Below are 25000 nucleotides of genomic sequence, written 5' to 3'. Positions count from 1 at the left end.
GACAGTGTTGTAAACTGAACCTCTGGTATACACAGCTCTGGTCACTGGCAGTGTTGTAAACTGAACCACTGGTATACACAGCTCTGGTCACTGACAGTGTTGTAAACTGAACCACTGGTATACACAGCTCTGGTCACTGGCAGTGTTGTAAACTGAACCACTGGTATACACAGCTCTGGTCACTGACAGTGTTGTAAACTGAACCACTGGTATACACAGCTCTGGTCACTGACAGTGTTGTAAACTGAACCACTGGTATACACAGCTCTGGTCACTGACAGTGTTGTAAACTGAACCACTGGTATACACAGCTCTGGTCACTGACAGTGGTGTAAACTGAGCAGTTGAGGTCGTAACACCACTGTAATAAAGAGTATGTCATTGTTTCAACGTGGCATACTTTTTCCTCTTGTTTTTTGCTAGCAGTGGCCGGAGAGAGTGGAGAGAACCTTCTGCATTACTATCTTCTCGTCAGACAAGTAGATGATACATAATAGTCCTTAATTTAGTGAAAAATAGATTACATTATTAATGGCTTATTTTGGTGAGTGTATTTTGCTGTTTTTGCAACTGAGAAAGCTTTATTTATAAGTGAAGTGCAAGCTGTCTCCTATTACCTAGTCGCAATGTGACCCCCGCGGGTTTAGCGCTTTCCTTGTGATTGTAACGATAAGTGATTTATGTTTCATTGTTTCATTTTTGTTTATGTATTGTCTCCTAAATCTTCAGTATTATTTACTTAGTGGCAAAAGTAGTAGTAGTGATAATAGTGATAGCAGTAGTAGTAGTAGTATCAGTATCAGTAATAATGGTAGTGGAAGAAGTAGTGGTAACATCAGTAATTAGTATTTAGTAGTAGTATCAGTTGTAGTAGTAATAGTGGCATTATTATTATCAGTAGTAGTAGCAGCAGCAGCGGCAGTAATAATAGCATTAATAATAACAGTAACAGTAGTAGTAGTGGTAGTAGTAGTAGTAGAAGTAGTAATAGTAATAGTAGTAGTAGCAGTAGACAGGAAAGACAACTTCACCACATACATTTTATATAGAAGAACCAGAGTATGAAATGTGTGAAGAACAATAATTTAATTTATTCGTCTTGTAAGTTTACCCGCGAGTAACACATCTTACACTCACTGTTGTTGAGTCTTGTAAGTTTACCCGCGAGTAACACATCTTACACTCACTGTTGTTGAGTCTTGTAAGTTTACCCGCGAGTAACACATCTTACACTCACTGTTGTTGAGTCTTGTAAGTTTACCCGCGAGTAACACATCTCACACTCACTGTTTTTGAGCAAACAACGAAGATATCTAAATAATTAAAGATAAAATTCTTTTACAAAAACAGTGTATGATATAAATACTACTTAAGTCCAGTTCTACTAGATTTTTAAAAGTTGAATTATGTGAAGAGACCCTCAGACAGTATTCCGCTGTTAATTTATATTTAAGATTATTTCTGTAAATACTGAAATAAAAAGTTGCTTAAGAATAAAGGAGGAAATGTAATGTATGTGCAGTATTCTTATAGTAGACCACAACGCCAGAAAAAAAAAACAGAAATTAGATCCTTTGTATGTATATAAACTTTCCCAAGAGGCAGATTTGATGGTGGTTTGTGCAGAGAGAAATGCTGAAAAGCTATTTTGAAATCGTTGCCGTGGTGAACGCTGCATCTTCAGCGGTAAAAGAAATGTATCGAAAGGCGACTTTGCTGTGGCCAGGGATAAAGATATTGCTGGTTGGTGCTGGCAGAGAAGGGATACCGCAGAGCTTTATTGGCAGACACAGAAAGTGCATTAGTACTAGACTGTGCTGCACCCTGTATTAGTCTCTCTACTGCGTAATGAAGGTACTTCTCTTGCTTTCTTAAAAAGAAGGATATCTTATGTATTGTTAATAATTGGCTAAAAAATGGCAAATTGGTACCCAAGTAGCCCAAAATTAATACAAAAAACATTTCCTATTAAGATATACTAGTGTTTAGGGTTTGAAGGTGATCTGAAGAGTTATTCTCTAGTAATTACGCGGAAAATAATTTTCTTAGTAAAATTAACAGGGGTAGATTATAAACTGTATTTTAATAAATCCCACCAATGGTAAAGGTGTGAAGCCAGTCAGACAAGGCATTCTCTAGTAATTGATCTGATTCCAACGATTCCAAGTTACTTAAATATTTCAGTAAAAATATAACTTTGCAGCTACTGGGACTTAACTAATGTGGTATCATCAAACATATTATAGAATGCGTCGTCACTAAGATTTTGAAGCCGGTCAGAAAAAATATGGGAGTTATGCAGCATGAGTCTTGTGTCAGGAAACAACACCAGTAGAGTCTGGTTGAAGCCGACAATTCCGGTGTTTTTTTTCTGTTTTACTCCTTCAGTAAACTTGTTTGCAGGCAAATGAAACTGTAGATGGTTCAGCCATTAACTGCTTAAGCCGTTCAGAAGTGGTAAACTGAGAATTATTTAATATGATTTAAGGGGAATAAAAATTTCACAGTATCATACAGATAAAATTATTAAATTTTCTCCTACATTAGAATTTTACTCTCCGCCGTCGTCAAATTTCTAAACATCTTTTTTGATTCAGTCAACGCTGCTGAGGATTTTGGAAGTTATCCCAGCCATTCCAGGATGCTGGGAATGGCTTCAACAACTATGATCATAGGGTATGTGAAAGTGCCAGGTATTCCAAGAATTTGGTCTTAGTTACCGAACACAAGTGATGAAAATTTGAAGTCGATTGTATGAGACGTTCTCGAGTTACAATCGAAATGAAATAAAAAAGTTGGAGGGAGAAGGAAAAAACAATTAATGTACCTTCTTAAAGGTCCTCTTTTCGGGTATATCTAGTAATGAGTTAATATATATTAGATAATAATGAGTTAAAGGAGAAGAGCTTACAAAGAAACTTACAACACAGGGAAAAAAACCAAAAGGGTTTTAATGAGAGGATCTTAGACATTATTCTTCTTACTCCCTGAAGCTAGCGAGGGGCTGCTAGGGAAAAAAATGAGTTATGCAGAGATGGTAAGTAGAGTCGAATGAGGAATTTAAAGAAAGTGAAGGAGGGAGGAGGGAGGAGCAGCACCGCAGGCCGGGGAAAAGATCATTAAGATAGACAAAGAATAATATATTATAGAACTGAGGAGGAGGTCGTACTGCGAGAGGAACGCAGTGAGCGGAAAGGGAAATGAGATAATGGATGACGTAGAATACATAAGGGAATGATAGTGTGAGACAGAGAATTAAAAACAGAGGGAGCGCACAGACAGGCAAAAGTCTTGAGGACCCTGTATATGACACATGTCAGACCTATCATACACCAAGCAGCAGCACCAGTCCAGAAATTAAGAGAAAATCCAGAGATCCGATATCTCGGAGCTAAGAAGCTTGGCCTACGAAGAATTACTTAAGAAAATCAGCCTTACAAGAATGGAAAAGAGAACCAAGGGTGACATGATTTCGAAGTGAAAGATACTCAGAGAACCCGATAGTGACTAGGAAGTGGAACGATCGGGTTGACAAGAAGAGTCCACACACAGTTTTTTAAAGTAGACTAATATGATCCACGAGGTCTGGAATATAATGTGACTGTTTATGAGTAATTGAGTAAGTCGCAGGACTGAGAACTAGACCAGGTCCGGGACTGAGAACCAGACCAGGTCCGGAACTGAGAACCAGACCAGGTTCGGGACTGAGAACCAGACCAGGTCCGGGACTGAGAACCAGACCAGGTCCGGGACTTAGGGAACACTGTTGTGTAAGTCTTCTAGCAGCTCCTGTTCATAAACACTTCCACCAACACTCGTGTTTACTCCAAATCTAATTTGCGTTTTAGTTTCCTAGTATCTTGAAACTAATATAGCAGTTACTATGTTACTTTAGCAATACTTATTAATCAGAATCTCACTTGAATGATTAAGAATAACTCGAATTTAAGACAATTTTTGCGAGTTCTCATGAAGAGTCGGGTTGAGCCCTAGCAAGTATCGTAAAATAATGTTTATTTATAAGCAGATTTACCTCACAATGGGAGGTATTTATGTCAGTTATGTTGACTGGCTGAATACATTTCAACGTGCACTTGCATTATTCAACCATTGATGAAGCTTCGTGGCAGTGTGATATGCACTTATTGAAAAAAACAATCATAGTTTCTTTCATCCTCTTTTTACTTACATAGGTGTTGACGGAGGTAGTGAGGGACATGCGACTTGAGTTGCCGCTTGATGAGACATCTGTGTACCTTTGCTTCACCTGTGTCATGTGAGGGACGTGTAACTTGAGCAGGCACCAAGTGAGTAATCAGTGCACCTTTGCTTTACCTTTGTCACACTTTAACTAAAAACACCTCTTGACTTCTGGAGTTAAGGGAGGTAAATTGTTTTACGAGATGAGATACTCGTACGTTGTTTACCTGTGATGGAGTGGTGATGAAGGACACTTAATCCAAGGACCTGAAAGTTTCTTTGGATGAAACCAGATTGTCTCCTATTTCCTAGGGACTGTATCAAGCCTACGGTTTTAGCGAGGGAGGGGGACAGTAAATTCCTCTTTGAAAGATATTAACCAATAAGTTAATCATTTATACTTACCTCAACTGTGTAACACGCCAATAAGTTTTCTTCTAAATTATCATTCGTTTCAATAATGTAGTAATTGTATAAAAAATGAGGTACATTAACTACATTGTTTTTCAGGCCACGTTTTTTGGTATATAATAATAAATGTTCTCAGCCCATCCTCGGTTGGGCTACTGCTATATTTATGTTAGTTTAAGATATTTTAACTCATTTTGGTTGTCTCCTAAGTATTCATTTATTTTTTATGTCCTTTACTATTATCATCAATTTATAAATTAACTGTCTGATGGATTGATAGCGAGTGAGTCTCGGTATTATACGATATCCATTTGAGATTTGTATTCTGGGAAAGCGTTAAAGAAGTGTGGCATCCTTCTTGCCCTCCGTCCCAGTTTACAGTGACAGTTCATCTGCGGTTTCCCTAAAGGCTTTTGGGATCAGTACTTGGAAAAATAGCACAGGATTTTGTCAACCCCGTGAGGATATCACCAGGAGATTACTACGATGTTTGCCACCACCTTGAAGTTAGGCTCTTTGTGTATCTTGTATTATTGTCTTGTTTCTTGGGGTGAGGCTCTATATGTATCGTGTCTGCACACGTCTCCTTGGGTCATGCTCTATAATTGTCTTGTCTACACACATCTCCTTGGGTCAGGCTCTATATGCATCTTGTCTGCACACGTCTCCTTGGGTCAGGCTCTATATGTGTCTTGTTTGCACACATCTCGTTGGGTCAGGCTCTGTATGTGTCTTGTCTGCACACGTCTCCTTGGGTCAGGCTCTATATGTGTCATGTCTGCACGTCTTCTGAGCTTACCAATACTTTCACCTGTAAACAGCGTCTAGAAATATGTGCCACCGCTTTCATCCTTTGAGTAACTGAATCTGTATAGGACATCTAACGTCAAAAGCGAATTCTGCACGAAAATCATACAAGATTTCATTCAGAAAACGTATGAGCATGCTTATATTGCCTGGCAATTCAAATCAGTGTTTCGAAATGACTGTGACCTTTTGAGATCAATGCTAAAACATTCTTCGGGATTATTGCATGAGCACAGTCTCCATCTTTGGCGTCTACAGTCAATGGATGAAAAATAATACATGTGACCTGTGGTTGGAAATTATTAATATCTGTGTGAGTCCCTGGAGTCAGTGAGTGCGCTGCCCTGAACACTGTTCCATTAGCCTCAGCTAGCAGCAGATTATCTCTCGTCTGAATAGATGCCTTCTGAGAGTGGTCCCGCAGTGTCATTGATGCTGCAGTGTCAGTGATGTTGCAGTGCCAGTGATGCTGCAGTGGCAGTGATGGTAGTGTTGGTGTTGCTGCAGCGCGAAGCAGTGTGATGCACTGCCGGTAATGTAGTGTTAGTGATACTATAGTGCCGCTCTTTTACACTGTCATTAATACTACAGTGCCATTGAAACCACAGTGCTGGTTAGTGACGCTGCTGTGGCAGGCAGTGACGTTGCAATGCCAGTCAGTAACACTACAGTACCTGGGCCTAAAACGTTCTACAAATATAAACGACTTGACAGTCAGTTTTGTTGCGAAGATTTGCAGAAATTTAATAAAATACAATTTCATTATTGACAATATTGTTTGTCTTTGTTTTGTGCAATATTGATTAATAAAGTATGCTCAAAAAATAACGCAAGTTTACCCTTCCTTCCTACCGTTCTTCCTCTCCTTCCTTCATTACTTTTCTTCCTTTCCTACCTTCCTACCTTCCTTCAATTTTTTCTATATTTTTAGATAATACAATTTTCAGTGACATTCGAAAAATTTATTCAAATTTGTAACGTGCGAAAAATAATAACAATATTGACTGTATGCTCGAGGAAGCAAGCTTATACTTGGCCAGCAAGCTTAAAATTGGTGGCCAGCAAGCTTATACTTGGCCAGCAAGCTTAAAATTGGTGGCCAGCAAGCTTATACTTGGCCAGCAAGCTTATACTTGGCCAGCAAGCTTAAAATTGGTGGCCAGCAAGCTTATACTTGGCCAGCAAGCTTATACTTGGTGGCCAGCAAGCTTATACTTGGTCAACAACCTTTTACTTGGTCAACAAAATCGCTATAAATTTACAGACACTTATGCTAAATATCGGTGTGAAACAAGACTTTGCTGTTAAGAGGCTGTATGAGAGGAGGAGGAGGAGGGGTAGTTGGGGAGGGGAAGGAGGAGGAGGAGGGGTAGTGGGGGAGGGGAAGGAGGAAGGAGCTAGAGTAGAAGAGGGAAGGTTGGCAGAAGTATCAGTCTTCATAAATCTGAAGTGAAAGTAACGTCCAGTTCCAATGTGTAAATTGGTAACGTGATAGTAAACTTTTGGATAATAGTAAAAGGGAGAGTAAAGGTTGGATAATAGTAAAACGGAGAGTAAAGGTTGGATAATAGTAAAAGGGAGAGTAAAGGTTGGATAATAGTAAAAGGGAGAGTAAAAATTGGATAATAAAGGTCGGTTAATTGAAATGTAAAACTTGTTTTAACTTTAGATGTCAATACTTAGATCTAACGTGGTATAGATTAAAGAAAATCATATAAAGACAAATTTCCAAAATATATAAGGGAATATATAAGCTAGAAAGTCAGGAGGATAGAAAGCACTCAAAACTAATACACAAACAAAGGAAAATAAACCATTAAAACCAAGAAGTCGGGACAAAAACACTCAGAACTAATAAACAAAGGAAAATAAACCATTAAACCAAGAAGTCGGGACAAAAAACACTAAGAACTAATAAACAAAGGAAAATAAGAAATATTATGTGAGAGAAAATGTTTAATTTTTTGTGAAGTTGACATTACGAGTTATGATGCAAGAGTGGTGACATGAGTGACATGAGTAGTGACATGAGTGGTGATATGAGTAGTGTGTTTCAACACTGTTGCAAGAGAAGTGAGTTGAGTAGTGTGTATCAACACAGTTACAAGAGTAGTGACATGAGTAGTGACATGAGTGGTGATATGAGTAGTGTGTTTCAACACTGTTACAAGAGAAGTGAGTTGAGTAATGTGTTTCAACACTGTTATAAGAGTAGTGACATAAGTGGTGTGTTTCAACACTGTTACAAGAGTTGTGACATGAATAGTGTGGCAACACTGTTACAAGAGTAGTGACATGAGTAGTGTGTATCAACACTGTTACAAGAGTAGTGACATGAGTAGTGTGTATCAACACAGTTACAAGAGAAGTGAGTTGAGTAATGTGTTTCAACACTGTTATAAGAGTAGTGACTTAAGTGGTGTGTTTCAACACTGTTACAAGAGAAGTGAGTTGAGTAATGTGTTTCAACACTGTTATAAGAGAAGTGAGTTGAGTAATGTGTTTCAACACTGTTATAAGAGAAGTGAGTTGAGTAATGTGTTTCAACACTGTTATAAGAGAAGTGAGTTGAGTAATGTGTTTCAACACTGTTATAAGAGAAGTGAGTTGAGTAATGTGTTTCAACACTGTTATAAGAGAAGTGAGTTGAGTAATGTGTTTCAACACTGTTATAAGAGTAGTGACATAAGTATTGTGTATCAACACAGTTACAAGAGTAGAGACATGAGTAGTGTGGCAACACTGTTACAAGAGTAGTGACATGAGTAGTGTGTATCAACACAGTTACAAGAGTAGTGACATAAGTATTGTGTATCAACACAGTTACAAGAGTAGAGACATGAGTAGTGTGGCAACACTGTTACAAGAGTAGTGACATGAGTAGTGTGTATCAACACAGTTACAAGAGTAGTGACATGAATAGTGTGGCAACACTGTTACAAGAGTAGTGACATGAGTAGTGTGTATCAACACAGTTACAAGAGTAGTGACATGAATAGTGTGGCAACACTGTTACAAGAGTAGTGACATGAGTAGTGTGTATCAACACAGTTACAAGAGTAGAGACATGAGTAGTGTGGCAACACTGTTACAAGAGTAGTGACATGAGTAGTGTGTATCAACACAGTTACAAGAGTAGTGACATGAATAGTGTGGCAACACTGTTACAAGAGTAGTGACATGAGTAGTGTGTATCAACACAGTTACAAGAGTAGTGACATGAGTAGTGTGTATCAACACAGTTACAAGAGTAGTGACATGAATAGTGTGGCAACACTGTTACAAGAGTAGTGACATGAGTAGTGTGTATCAACACAGTTACAAGAGTAGTGACATGAGTAGTGTGTATCAACACAGTTACAAGAGTAGTGACATGAATAGTGTGTATCAACACAGTTACAAGAGTAGTGACATGAATAGTGTGGCAACACTGTTACAAGAGTAGTGACATGAGTAGTGTGTATCAACACAGTTACAAGAGTAGTGACATGAGTAGTGTGTATCAACACAGTTACAAGAGAAGTGAGTTGAGTTGTGTGTATCAACACAGTTACAATAGTGACATGAGTAGTGTGTATCAACACAATTACAAGAGTAGTGACATGAGTAGTGTGGCAACACTGTTACAAGAGTAGTGACATGAGTAGAGTGTATCAACACAGCTACAAGAGTAGTGACATGAGTAGTGTGTATCAAAACAGTTACAAGAGTAGTGACATGAGTAGTGTGGCAGCACTGTTACAAGAGTAGTGACATGAGTAGTGTGTATCAACACAGTTACAAGAGAAGTGAGTTGAGTAGTATGTATCAACACAGTTACAATAGTGACATGAGTAGTGTGTATCAACACAGTTACAAGAGTAGTGACATGAGTAGTGTGGCAACACTGTTACAAGAGTAGTGAGTTGAGTAGTGTGTATCAACACAGTTACAAGAGTAGTGACATGAGTAGTGTGGCAACACTGTTACAAGAGTAGTGACATGAGTAGTGTGGCAACACTGTTACAAGAGTAGTGACATGAGTAGTGTGGCAACACTGTTACAAGAGTAGTGACATGAGTAGAGTGTATCAACACAGCTACAAGAGTAGTGACATGAGTAGTGTGTATCAAAACAGTTACAAGAGTAGTGACATGAGTAGTGTGGCAGCACTGTTACAAGAGTAGTGACATGAGTAGTGTGTATCAACACAGTTACAAGAGTAGTGACATGAGTAGTGTGTATCAACACAGTTACAAGAGAAGTGAGTTGAGTAGTGTGTATCAACACAGTTACAATAGTGACATGAGTAGTGTGTATCAACACAGTTACAAGAGTAGTGACATGAGTAGTGTGTATCAACACAGTTACAAGAGAAGTGAGTTGAGTAGTATGTATCAACACAGTTACAAGAGTAGTGACATGAGTAGTGTGTATCAACACAGTTACAAGAGTAGTGACATGAGTAGTGTGGCAACACTGTTACAAGAGTAGTGAGTTGAGTAGTGTGTATCAACACAGTTACAAGAGTAGTGACATGAGTAGTGTGGCAACACTGTTACAAGAGTAGTGACATGAGTAGTGTATCAACACTGTTACAAGAGTAGTGACATGAGTAGTGTGTATCAACACTGTTACAAGAGTAGTGACATGAGTAGTGTGTATCAACACAGTTACAAGAGTAGTGACATGAGTAGTGTGTATCAACACTGTTATAAGAGTAGTGACATGAGTAGTGTGTATCAACACTGTTACAAGAGTAGTGACATGAGTAGTGTGGCAACACTGTTACAAGAGTAGTGACATGAGTAGTGTGTATCAACACTGTTACAAGAGTAGTGACATGAGTAGTGTGGCAACACTGTTACAAGAGTAGTGACATGAGTAGTGTGTATCAACACTGTTACAAGAGTAGTGACGTGAGTAGTGTGGCAACAGTGTTACAAAGCATTACCAACATAATTCAAGAATAGTGATATGAGTAGTGCATTTTAACACTTTCTTTGTCATTACTTTCTCCCTCATTCCTAACTCACTTCTCCCTCTCTCACTTTTCCTCTTTCCCTCCCTCAATTCGTCTCTCTCATCAACCTTGCCCCTTCCCCTCCCCACTATCCACTGCCTCCCTCCCTACCATCCACTGTCTCCCTCCCTACCATCCACTGTCTCCCTCCCTATCATCCCCTGCCTCCCTACCACCCACTGTCTCCCTCCTTACCATCCACTGCCTCCCTACCACCCACTGCCTCCCTACCATCCACTGTCTCCCTCCCTACCATCCACTGCCTCCCTACCACCCACTGCCTCCCTCCCTACCATCTACTGCCTCCCTCCCTTCCAACCACTGTCTCCCTCCCTACCAACTACTGTCTCCCTCCCTACCATCCACTGCCTCCCCCCCTAACATCCACTGTCTCCCTCCCTACCATCCACTGTCTCCCTCCCTACTATCCACTGCCTCCCTCCCTCCCTACCACCCACTGCCTCCCTACCATCCACTGCCTCCCTCCCTAACATCTACTGCCTCCCTCTCTACCAACCACTGTCTTCCTCCCTACCATCCACTGTCTCCCTCCCTACCATCCACTGCCTCCCTCCCTCCCTACCACCCACTGCCTCTCTCCCTACCATCCACTGCCTCCCTCCCTAACATCTACTGCCTCCCTCCCTACCAACCACTGTCTACCTCCCTGCCATCCACTGCCTCCCTCCCTAACATCTACTGCCTCCCTCCCTACCAACCACTGTCTCCCTCCCTACCAACTACTGTCTCCCTCCCTACCATCCACTGCCTCCCTCACTAACATCCACTGTCTCCCTCCCTACCATCCACTGTCTCCCTCCCTACCATCCACTGCCTCCCTCCCTACCACCCACTGCCTCCCTCCCTACCATCCACTGCCTCCCTCCCTAACATCCACTGTCTCCCTCCCTACCATAATTTAAACCTAGAAGATGATTGATCACGTTGACCCTGATCTAAACCTCCATAATCTGACACCCAATCAAAACCTATTGGAAAGTAACTGCCTTTATTACACAGCATCACAAGCCACCACTATCCTAAACAATGCTAAAAGTCTATCAGTACTTAACTACAACATCAGGTCCTTAAGCAAACACTATGATGACCTCCTAGCACTCCTTGAATCACTAAAGACACCCTTCTCCTGCATTATTCTTACTGAGACCTGGCTTAAGCAGGACACAATAGATATCTACCCTCTACCAGGATACACAGCAATTCACAACTGCAGACCAAACCAAGTTGGGGGTGGTATTGCAGTCTATTACTCTAACCAATTATCTTGTCTTAGCACCACTTGCTTTAGTGATGAATATGGGGAATACATTTTTGCTAATTTTACTGTAAAAAACCTTAAGACGCCTATAACAATCGGTGCCATTTACCGGATACCTCACACAAACATCCCAAATTTCAGTGAGAAATTAAAGTCACTAATAACCAACAGACAAATGAATAAGCACCACCTTCTCTTAGCTGGAGACTTCAACATCAACCTTGGCTTACTAGATGATCAGCCTGTAACTGATTTCATCAACAATATGAACAACACACTTCTCATACCAACAATAACTAAACCAACCAGGCTCACTGAGACAAGTGCAACCATAATAGACCACATATGGACCAATATACTAGCCCCCCTTAAATCAGGGATAATCACAGATAGCACTACAGACCACTACCCTACCTTCCTCCTGACAAACATTAGTAAACCACCACTTGAATACAACAAAGTCTCATTTAGACTCCATGACGAGGCCTCAGTAAGGAAGTTCACAGCTGACCTAGAGACTGTTGATTGGCCTACAGAATTCTCCAAGGCCAATGGTATTGATGACTGGACAGACATTTTTCTTAACAAATTACTTAGACTATACAACAAACATTGTCCTATAAAAACAAAACAGATCACAAACAAACGGCTTGGTTGCCCATGGCTAACCAGCACCATTCTGAAATCCATTGACAAGAAACACCAATATGAAAAGCAATATAGACAGGGCTTAATACACAAAGATATTCTTAAACACTATTCATCAGCTCTCACCAAAGTAATTAAGAAAGCCAAACAACTATACTACTCCAGTAGATTCACAGACACTAGAGGAGATATAAAAAAGACCTGGAAAACACTCTCTCAGATTCTAGGGACCCACAAACTGAGAAAAACCAAGAATATTGTCCTAACTAAACCTAATGAAACACCACTACATCCCACTGACACAGCTAACAAGATAAACGACTTCTTCTCAACCATAGGATCTAATCTCGCCAGTAAAATCCCACATACCAATGCCCATGCCGGGGACTACCTAGATGGGAATTTCCCTAATTCCTTCTATCTTGCACCAACTGAGCCCACGGAAGTCACTGAGATTATAAAGTCACTTAAAAATAACTCGGGGAATCTGTCTCATGTCCCACCATTACTGTACAAGCGAGCGGCCCATGTCCTTTCGCATGCTATTTTATTACTTTTTAACAAGTCACTAGAGACTAGCACCTTCCCGAAACTACTCAAGATGGCAAGGGTTACACCAATACATAAAGGTGGTGACCCTACAGACTTAAACAACTATAGGCCAATATCTAACTTACCATTGCTATCCAAAATCTTTGAGAAACTCGTGCACAGGAGACTGTATTCATTTATAACGGCTCAAAACATACTCAACCCCTGCCAATTTGGATTCAGGAAAAATAAAAGCACTAATGATGCAATCATAAAAATGCTAGATCTGCTTTACACAGCATTGGAAAATAAGGAATATCCACTAGGAATTTTTATTGACCTAAGAAAAGCTTTTGACACAGACCACGACATCCTACTCCACAAACTTGATCATTACGGTATAAGAGGCCATGCGCTTGCTTATTTCAAATCTTACATTACTAATAGGTATCAGTATGTCACCATTAAAGACACAGCATCAGCAACACGGCCACTTGATACTGGAGTTCTGCAGGGAAGTGTCCTTGGTCCCCTGCTCTTCCTCATATACATCAATTACCTTCCAAACGTATCCCAACACCTGAAACCCATTCTCTTTGCTGATGACACGACTTATGTCATCTCTCGCCCTAATCTTGCCACCCTCAATACCATTGTGAATGAGGAGCTGATTAAAATATCGACTTGGATGACAGCCAATAAACTTACGCTTAACACTAACAAAACCTACTATATTATGTTTGGTAGCAGAGCAGGAGATGCACAAATCAACATTAAGATTGACAACACTCTAATTACCAGAAATAATGGGGGCAAATTCCTAGGCTTATACCTTGATAACAACCTGAATTTCAGCACCCATATCCAGCATATAACCAAAAAAGTATCCAAAACGGTTGGGATCCTCTCCAAGATACGATACTACGTGCCGCAAAATGCCCTTCTCACACTATACCACTCACTTATTTATCCATACCTCACCTATGCTATTTGTGCTTGGGGATCAACTGCAGCAACTCACCTAAAGCCAATAATAACCCAACAAAAAGCTGCAGTAAGAATAATCACTAAATCCCATCCCTGGCAACACCCCCCCCCCCTCCCACTCTTCATAGACCTAAACTTACTCCCAGTTCAGTACATCCACACTTACTACTGTGCAATCTACATCTACAGGGCCTTAAACTCTAATATCAACCTTGACCTAAAACGCTTTCTTGATAGTTGTGACAGAACCCACAGGCATAACACCAGACACAAACATCTCTATGACATTCCCCGTGTCCGACTAAACCTTTACAAAAATTCAATGTATGTCAAAGGCCCTAAAATCTGGAATACCCTACCTGAGAACTCTAGAACTGCAGACACATTCATCACCTTCAAAACTACCATTAGAAAACATCTTATCTCCCTGATACATCCCGTCAACTAACTACACGAATACCACCTGGTGGTTCACACTTACACTCACTCACTCATTTGACCATAAACAGAAATATTAATCTCAATCTTAAAATAATAAATCCTGTGATACTCCAATACTGAAACTATGTACTGTGCCAAAACACAAGCATTCACATTGCTAAACTCACAAACTAGTATTTAGTCACTTAGCCATAATACCAACTTACCTCATAATTTGTAATATTTTACAATTAAGAATAAAACTAAGTCTGCCCGAAATGCCTAGCCATGCTAAGCGTTCTAGTGGTACACTCTGTAATCACAATTTTACTACATGTAAACCACACAATAACCAAATTTCTGTAAACTCAACATTGTAATCCTTATAGAGAATAAACTTTGAATTTGAATTGAATTTGAATCCACTGTCTCCCTCCCTACCATCTACTGCCTCCCTCCCTACCAACCACTGTCTTCCTCCCTACCATCCACTGTCTCCCTCCATACCATCCACTGCCTCCCTCCCTAACATCCACTGCCTCCCTCCCTACCAACCACTGTCTCCCTCCCTACCATCCACTGTCTCCCTCCCTACCATCCACTGCCTCCCTCCCTACCATCCACTGTCTTCCTCCCTCCCATCCACTGTCTCCCTACCATCCACTGTCTCACTCCCTACCTTCCACTGCCTCCCTCCCTACCATCCACTGCCTCCCTCCTTACCATCCACTGTCTCCCTCCCTACCATCCACTGTCTCCCTCCCTACCATCCACTGCCTCCCTCCCTTCCATCCACTGCCTCCCTCCCTACCATCCACTGCCTCTCTCCCTACCATCCACTGCCTGCTTCCCTACCATCCACTGGCTCTCTCCCTACCATCCACTGTCTTCCTCCCTACCATCCACTGCCTCTCTCCCTACCATCCACTGCCTCCCTCCCTACCATCCACTGCCTCCCTCCCTACCATCCACTGCCTCCCTCCCTACCATCCACTGCCTCCCTCCCTACCATCCACTGCCTCTCTCCCTGCCATCCACTGCCTCCCTCCTTACCATCCACTGTCTCCCTACCATCCACTGCCTCCCTCCCTACCATCCACTGCCTCCCTCCCTACCATCCACTGCCTCCCTCCGTACCACCCACTGCCTCCTTCCCTACCATCCACTCTCTCCCTCTCCCTCCCTTCATGTATAGAAGCAGATATTGAGACTTATAACGAGGTTCTCTTCAATGTAACTCTGAATCAGTATGGAAAATATTTTGAATTACAAGATCATCTGTGTTTCTTAAGAGATATATTTATAGCACTCTCTTTGTTGGAGAGAGAGAGAGATGTGTTGGAGATGATGCAGTATTGGAGATAATGTTGTGATGGTGAATCACTGTTAATGATGGTGCAGTGCTAATGGTGTTGTGGTGGTAATGGTGTGGTACTGGCGGGGATGGTGTGGTGGTGGTGGTGGTGGTAATATGCAGTATAAATCTTGGTAATTAATTAATTGCAACAAAATCTTTTAATAATGCACAAGTTATCTTCAAAAATCCTTAACAAATCTTAATAGTTGATAGTGCTCCTGTGCGAGTATGTTTCCAAGTATACTCGCCAGCCAGGTATTTCCTAGAAGCAAGATAAATGTTTCCATTATTAACACATCCTCTATCAAAGACCCCACTATAAAGCAAGGTCCCACACCTCTAACTTGCAAGCAGGCGTCTACAGCATCCCCTGTGGACATTGTGAAAAGAAGTATGTAGAAAAAACAGGCGGAACTCTGTGGGTCCGCCTATGTTAACATGGAAGACCCTGGATTAGGGATGACTTAAAGAATGCCCGTGTCCTCGATAGAAACTCTATGAATCATTTCATAAGTTTGAATGTAGTATAATTCGTCCTCACTAAACATAACTTGACCGACGGTGTCTAGAATCCTCGCTAACTGCTGTGCCTGATTGTGTCACTCACACCTCACACTTCATCCTCCGTAAGCCATGCGTGTCGTAACAGGCGACTAAAATGCCAGGAGCAAGGGGCTAGTAACCCCTTATCCTGTATACATTACTAAAGTTGAAAAGAGAAATTTTTGTTTTTCTTTTTGGGCCACCCTGCTTCGGTGGGATACGGCCGGTTTGTTGAGAAGCAGGGTGGCCCAAAAAGAAAAACAAAAATTTCTATTTTCAACTTTAGTAATGTATACAGGATAAAGGGTTACTAGCCTCTTGCTCCTGGCATTTTAGTCGCCTGTTACGACACGCATGGCTTACGGAGGATGAATTCTGTTCCACTTCCCCGTATATATATACATATATATATATATATATATATATATATATATATATATATATATATATATATATATATATATATATGTGTGTGTGTGTGTGTGTGTGTGTGTGTGTGTGTGTGTGTGTGTGTGTGTGTATATATATACATACCTACATACATACATACATATATACATGTAACAATGAAAACGTAATAAGATCTTTTTCAACAATTATATTAGAGCGGAAAGCACGTATGTAAGCGGCTGGATATAATTACTCTACATATATTCATGTGAATGGAAATGTATACTTTCACTAAAAGCGAAACAAAATAAATGATTTCATTTTATGCAGATTAAAGTTATGGGCACATTATTTATTTTTCCTTTAACATTATTTGAAAAAAGAGCACAATAATATGTAGGTGTATGTGATTTAAAGAGATGATAATTCGGATACCAACATATATATTGTCAAGTGAGAAGTGGCAACTATAGGTTGTGAGAGAAGTCATCAGTAGCTTGAGAAGAATGTTCACCAGATAGACGAAGAGTCAAGTCACAAGTCAGTTCACAGGTCATTTTAGGAATGACGTTGTAATGAGCACATTAAGTCAGCTCAGTGAATGTGAGCTTCACACATTATCTCATGTTCAGTCAAGTATTTGAGGTCATCTAGAGAGCATCACCAGCGGTATAATTAGAAATGTTTCTTGCTCAAGACCCTGCAATAATTTTATAAGGAAGTTTTCCTGCAACTTTTTTCAACATAGAAATATGATCTTATGTCAAACTTTTATAAGCTTAAAACAAGTAATAAGACCATCACCAGTCCTTCGAACATTCCATAACAAGCAAATGAGACATGTTCCTTTGGATTTCACAAATAACACTACAAAGCTGTCGTGTATGTTCTATCACTTGTTTACAACACCATGTGTTGTGAGTCCTATATCAAGCGCCTTTGTGTCTCACTCATCACTTCTCACTATTTGCTGACAGCTGTGTCAGAGTTGATACTTCACAATGTGAAACATTAATTATATCATTTTTGCTGCATCTTAAATACTGTATCATGTTTCCGTACGATGAATTTACTTTTAATGAATCACACTTTTAAGACTTCCATTGCGTGTGTATGTGTGTGTGTGTGTCTTCGCGTATATGCACTTATGTGGCATGCAAAGAGTACGTAACCTTTATTCGGCGCATGTACACACCCTCATTGAAAGGCTATCTCCCCCAACCAGCGAACCTGGTGCTAAGGGTTGACGATGGTTGCCCTTGTCATTCCCATTCTAGAGCTGGTTGAAGCACGGTCTGCTCTCTAGTGGCTTCTATTCTGCCTTACTTACCTTGGAGTACACTAATACCAATTGTTGTACATAGTGTATATAGTGTACATAATTCTGTACTTACTTGGAGAAGGATAATGTAAGTCAAAAGTTTTTCTGCTGTGTTTTTGCTCCCTTTACACCCAGGATAACAGGCCTTTGGACTCTGGGTTGTAATAACTTACATATATGGGGTTGCAGGGGTTGAATCTTAGCTCCTGACCCTGCCTCTCAACTTGCTGCTTTCCCCCGCCATACACTAGTTGTGTTGTCTGTTTTTTTACATATTGCTCGTCTGATGAAGGTAGGTTAAGTTGGGTTGGGGTGTGTGCATCAGTGCAGGGGTGAGGGGATGGCAGGGATGGAGAAGGGGAGGGGGTGGGGAAGCGTAAGGTGTTAGTATTGGGGAAGTGGGGGTGGGCCTTGAGTCGGGCTCTCCAGTGAAGGGGGTGGTGGCACGCCTTGAGTAATTCCTTGATCCTGGGTACTTACAATAGAAAATTACTACGTGACAAATGAATGTTTAAAAAAAAATCAACCTAACCTAACCCTCCCTCCCTCATACTCTCTCCCTTCCCTTTCCCCGTCACATTCTTGCTATCTTTCCTGCTGTCCTCCCTTCCTCTCACTAAACAAGAGTCCTTCTCTTGAATTTGACTAGCAATTTGCTCAACTCCCGTGTTACTTTTAGCCTTCAAATATTCTTTCATTATTGGTAAAGGTAAGTATTAGTAATTAAAGTTTATTGTTATTGATTGTTGAATGTTAATTATGGTAACGTTGGATAGTCAGCGTCTCCATCAGCCTGGCAGAGCGAGCAATGTCCACTGACTTATTTGCAACTTCAAAGATAAAGATTTCCTTTCCTGTTGTCATTAATTGCTCTTTGTGTTAAGTATTTCTACAAATATTCAATTCAAGACATTAAGAGACTGGTTATACATTTATTAAGAAACCTTGTTACAAAAATATTATTACTATGTTATTTTCTTGTTAAAAGATTCATCATGTTAGCCGAAAAATGTCATCCTCTATTTTTTGCTGTGGCTGAAGCGACCAGGAAAGTAAACAGTTGAACAGCTTTGACTCTGAGGTAATAGGCTGGTGGACAGTAACCATCCAGGAAGGTATTATCATCCAGTCAAATGAATGTGACATTCACACACATACCAGGTAGTAGGTTGGTAGACATTAACCATTTAGAGAGGTACGACTATCCTGTAATATTAATGTGAAACTGAATGCTGGTAAATGTTCTGAGCTGTGATAGGAGTGCTAGCTTTCTTTTTGTCTCACGTTTCTGTAAAATGACAGACACATAAAGGATGATCTCATTCTAATCAATGTGACGGAGTACAGCTGCCTGCCATTTGTTAATAAACATGAACATCACTCTAAACATCATGACAAAATGAAGGAGCATTAAATAAACACACCAGCCATTAACAACACACTACACAGTACGTCCACTGCTGGAGATTATTATTATTATAATCAAAAAGAAGCGCTAAGCCACAAGGACTATACAGCCCACTGCTGGAGAGACACTAGGAAAGTGAGTCTGATAACGTGTTGTCTTCTCTGGTTTGCTCTACCGTAGTGGGAGATACTTATTTGTGAAAATATCACCAGAGGTAAAACATCAGAACCAGATACCCGTCGTAGTGGTATCTCATAGCACTTCCCACAGCTAATATATATATATATATTATATATATATATATATATATATATATATATATATATATATATATATATATATATATATATATATATATATATATTCTCTTATACGTTTAAAGATATACTTTTTTCAGTATGTTAATGTAAAAATTAATAACTTTGTACCAAAACAACCTTAGAGAACTTACCTAACTTTATTATAACAAGCGAAATTTAATTTAGCCTAATCCAACTAAATATATTTTAGATAAGTTTACAATAATCTAATAATAAAGCAACACAATGAAATATATTTTTTTCGTTAGGTTCAGAATAATTTTTGAATAAATTTTGCGAAATTATTGCATATGCAAAATTTCGCTTGCCTTATTCGGCAAGAAGAGCGTTGCTATTTAAGCCAAAATCGCAAGTTTTACCTATTGGCACGACACACACACACACACACAGCTGGAGGATCAGGCGCATGTAAAAGGGAGGGCACTGCAATGGATCAGGGAATACGTGACAGGGAGGCAGCAACGAGTCATGGTACGTGAAGAGGTATCACAGTGGGCGCCTGTTACGAGCGGGGTCCCACAGGGGTCAGTTCTAGGACCAGTGCTATTTTTGATATATGCGAACGACATGATGGAAGGAATAGACTCTCAAGTGTCCCTGTTCGCAGATGGTGTGAAGTTGATGAGAAGAATTAAATCGGACGAGGATGAGGCAGGATTGCAAAGAGACCTGGACAGGCTGGACATGTGGTCCAGTAACTGGCTTCTCGAATTCAACCCAGCCAAATGCAAAGTCATGAAGATTGGGGAGGGGCAAAGAAGACCGCAGACAGAGTATAGGCTAGGTGGACAAAGACTACAGACCTCACTCAGGGAGAAAGACCTTGGGGTGACCATAACACCGAGCACATCACCGGAGGCACACATCAACCAAATAACTGCTGCAGCATACGGGCGCCTGGCAAACCTGAGAATAGCGTTCCGATACCTTAATAAGGAATCGTTCAAGACACTGTACACTGTGTATGTTAGGCCCATACTGGAGTATGCAGCACCAGTCTGGAACCCACACCTGGTCAAGCACGTCAAGAAGTTAGAGAAAGTACAAAGGTTTGCAACAAGGCTAGTCCCAGAGCTCAAAGGAATGTCGTACGAGGAAAGGTTAAGGGAAATCGGACTGACGACACTGGAGGACAGAAGGGTCAGGGGAGACATGATAACGACATACAAGATACTGCGGGGAATAGACAAGGTGGACAGAGATAGGATGTTCCAGAGAGGGGACACAGGGACAAGGGGTCACAACTGGAAGCTGAAGACTCAGACGAGTCACAGGGACGTTAGGAAGTATTTCTTCAGTCATAGAGTTGTCAGGAAGTGGAATAGCCTAGCAAGTGAAGTAGTGGAGGCAGGAACCATACATAGTTTTAAGAAGAGGTATGATACATCTCAGGAAGCAGAGAGAGAGAGAGGACCTAGTAGCGATCAGTGAAGAGGCGGGGCCAGGAGCTGAGTCTCGACCCCTGCAACCACAATTAGGTGAGTACACGCAACAGGGAAGGCACTACAATTGATCAGGGAATACTTGTCAGGAAGACAGCAGCGAGTCATGGTACGTGGCGAGGTGTCAGAGTGGGCGCCTGTGACGAGTGCGGTACCACAGGGGTCAGTCGTAGGACCAGTGCTGTTTCTGATATTTGTGAACGACATGGCGGAAAGAATAGACTCCGAAGTGTCCCTGTTTGCAGATGATGTGAAGTTGATGAGAAAAATTCAATCGGACGAAGACCAGGCAGAACTACAAAGGGATCTGGACAGGCTGCAGGCCTGGTCCAGCAATTAGCTCCTGGAGTTCAACCCCACCAAGTGTAAAGTCATGAAGATTGGGGAAGGGCAAAGAAGACCGCAGACGGAGTACAGTCTAGGGGGCCAGAGACTACAAACTTCACTCTAGGAAAAAGATCTTGGGGTGAGTATAACACCAGACACACCTCTTGAGGCGCACATCAACCACATAGCTGCTGCAGCATATGAGCGCCTAGCAAACAGCATTCCGACATCTTAATAAGGAATCGTTCAGAACATTGTACACTGTATACGTTAGGCCCATATTGGAGTATGAGGCACCGTTTTAGAACCAACACCTAGCCAAGCACGTAAAGAAACTAGAGAAAGTGCAAAGGCTGGCAGCAAGACTAACCCCAGAGCTAAGGGGTATGTTCTACGAGGAGAGGTTAAAGGAAATCTACCTGACGACACTAGAGGACAGGAGAAATAGGGGGGACATAAGAACGACGTATAAAATACTGAGAGGAAGTGACAAGGTGGACAGAGACAGAATGTTCCAGAGATGGGACACAGCAACAAGGGGACACAGTTGGAAGTTGAAGACACAGCTGAATCACTGGGATGTTAGGAAGTATTTCTTCAGTCACAGAGTAGTCAGGAAGTGGAATAGTTTGGGAAGCGGTGTAGTGGAGGCAGGACCCATACACAGCTTTAAGAAGAGGTATGAAAAAACTCATGGTGCAGGGAGAGTGACCCAGTAGCGGCCAGTGAAGAGGCGGGGCCAGGAGCTATGACTCGACCCCTGCAACCACAACTAGGTGAAGTTAGTGCACACACACACACACACACAGCGCTGCTGTTCAGAGGGGTAATGCCTGCTGTATTTTGGGCACGCGCCCCAGTTCTGAACAGTTGGATGACATTTTCGCATTATAATCAGTGACAAACATGTAACAGTATGTACTAGACATTTATCTCTCAAATCTCATGTACTGTATATGCCATATATATATATATATATATATATATATATATATATATATATATATATATATATATATATATATATATATATATATATATATATATATATATATATAAAGCCCTCCCTGAGTGAGGCAATGGCAGTTGTAATCCCTTTAGAGACTCATGAATCCGATCTGAAGCCTCAGACACGTGAACCTCAGCTGCCAGGGAGGAGGAATGGGACACATTGAGGAAAAATGGGACATACAGAGGGGTAATGGGAAACGGGGAGGAGGAATAGGACACAGGGAGGAGTATGTCTGCTGCAAGGACGAATAGGAAAGGGAAGGGTGAATAAAGAGGGAGAAGGAATGTTTAGAGGAATGGGTAAATAGGAAGGAATATGGAGAGAGAGAGAGAGAGAGAGAGAGAGAGAAGGGGGGACACCAGAAACGTGAAATATCACATATGAATATGTGGAAGAAGTAAATAATGTATACTAATGTCACCCAGGCAGGGCTGGGTAAAACACACACACTATATATTGTAATGTCACTCAGGCAGGGCTGGGTAAAACACACACACTATATATTGTAATGTCACTCAGGCAGGGCTGGGTAAAACACACACACTATATATTGTAATGTCACTCAGGCAGGGCTGGGTAAAACACACACACTATATATTGTAATGTCACTCAGGCAGGGCTGGGTAAAACACACACACTATATATTGTAATGTCACTCAGGCAGGGCTGGGTAAAACACACACACTATATATTGTAATGTCACCCAGGCAGGGCTGGGTAAAACACACACACTATATATTGTAATGTCACTCAGGCAGGGCTGGGTAAAACACACACACTATATATTCTTCACACTGCTATACACTATATATATCCCTCTGACGGACACACACTATGTGTCCCTGACAAAGACACACACCATGTATTCCTGGTAGGGAAACACTGCATATATCCCCTCACATGGACACAGTCAACGTATATCCCTCACACGGACACAGATATGCACCCTGGATATATACACCGGAGATAGAGCGATATTTCAAGGAATAAACTTAGAAGATAATTTTCTGGGAGATAGTTGCTATTCATAGAAATGTATCCCATACATAGATGACCAGTTCTGGGAAATATTTCTGAGACAGGATTATCTCTACTATTGTACCTGGGATATGAAGATTATTTATGGATAGTTACCTGGGAGAGAGATTTTTAATTCATATCAACCTGCTAACTATTTTTTTATTTATTTGTAGTGAAGATTTTTATTTTTAAACTATTATTATTAATTTATTTTAATTTATAAATTATTACTATTAATTTTATTATTATGTTATTATTATTATTATATAATTAATAATAATAATAATAATATTAGACTATTTATGGTATATCTAATAAACAGACGGCTATTTCTGGTATATCTGGTGTACATATGACTGTTTCTGGTATATCTAGTAAACACATGGTTATTTCTGGTATATCTAGTAAACAGATGGCTATTTCTGGTATATCTAGTAAATAGATGGCTATTATTGGTATATCTAGTAAACGGATGGCTATTTCTGTTATATCTATTAAACAGATAACTTTTAGAGACACATAATACACAAACAACTCGCACATAGGAGAGAGAGAGAAAAGCTTATGACGACGTTTCGGTCCGTCTTGGGCATTACTTATAAAAGTAATCCTGAAAATATAATTAATATGTGTAGAATTAAATTTGACAGACAGAAGCTGAATCTTTGAGAAGCAAAACCGGAGATGAGATGCAAGCACTGGAGCAGTGACAAGAAGCAAGTATGCAAGACTGAGCCAAGGTCACCTGAGATGCAAGTTGAGCAGTGATAAGAAGCAAGTATGCAAGACTGAGCCAAGGTCACCTGAATACCACTTGATGTACGGATCTATCACCATTTTAATGCTATCTACATGAATGGACCTCAAAGATTTAGTCGAAAAATTACGCGTAGTGCTTACAGTAATTGTATTTTTTGGAATACACGTGTAAGTTTCGGAATTGTTGTCGGTAATTAAAAAATATATTTTTAGAAATATACATTGAAATGTTACGTTACTCTTTAGTGTCTTTACTGTGGATACTTTTCTCGTGCGAAGGTGATGTGTGTGTGTATGAGGGAGTGTGTGTGTAGTGTAGGAAAGGGAAGGTTTACTGGGATGTAGGTTGGTGGTCGTGGGTGTAGTATGGGGAACGGAAGGTTTGCAAGGATGTAGGTTGGTGGTCGTGGGTGTAGTATGGGGAACGGAAGGTTTGCAAGGATGTAGGTTGGTGGTCGTGGGTGTAGTATGGGGAACGGAAGGTTTGCAAGGATGTAGGTTGGTGGTCGTGGGTGTAGTATGGGGAACGGAAGGTTTGCAAGGATGTAGGTTGGTGGTCGTGGGTGTAGTATGGGGAACGGAAGGTTTGCAAGGATGTAGGTTGGTGGTCGTGGGTGTAGTATGGGGAACGGAAGGTTTGCAAGGATGTAGGTTGGTGGTCGTGGGTGTAGTATGGGGAACGGAAGGTTTGCAAGGATGTAGGTTGGTGGTCGTGGGTGTAGTATGGGGAACGGAAGGTTTGCAAGGATGTAGGTTGGTGGTCGTGGGTGTAGTATGGGGAACGGAAGGTTTGCAAGGATGTAGGTTGGTGGTCGT

The 25000-nt window shown here is 40.9% G+C and overlaps 1 protein-coding gene across 3 annotated transcripts in view; it reads left to right on the top strand.

Moving 5' to 3' along the window:
• The window catches only part of LOC128695180 (histamine H1 receptor-like), a 275419-nt gene that overhangs the window by 222419 nt on the left and 28000 nt on the right, over window positions 1-25000 (top strand). For all 3 annotated transcript variants that reach the window (XR_011392792.1, XM_070091271.1, XM_070091272.1), the window contains exon 3: window positions 4194-4307. The gene's annotated coding sequence lies outside the window, so the exon portion shown is untranslated. The remainder of the gene's footprint in view (window positions 1-4193; window positions 4308-25000) is intronic.

The sequence above is a fragment of the Cherax quadricarinatus genome, chromosome 35 (assembly GCF_038502225.1).
Source record: "Cherax quadricarinatus isolate ZL_2023a chromosome 35, ASM3850222v1, whole genome shotgun sequence".
NCBI classification, from domain to species: Eukaryota; Metazoa; Arthropoda; class Malacostraca; order Decapoda; family Parastacidae; genus Cherax; species Cherax quadricarinatus.
This window is presented reverse-complemented; position numbering and strand designations above follow the sequence as displayed.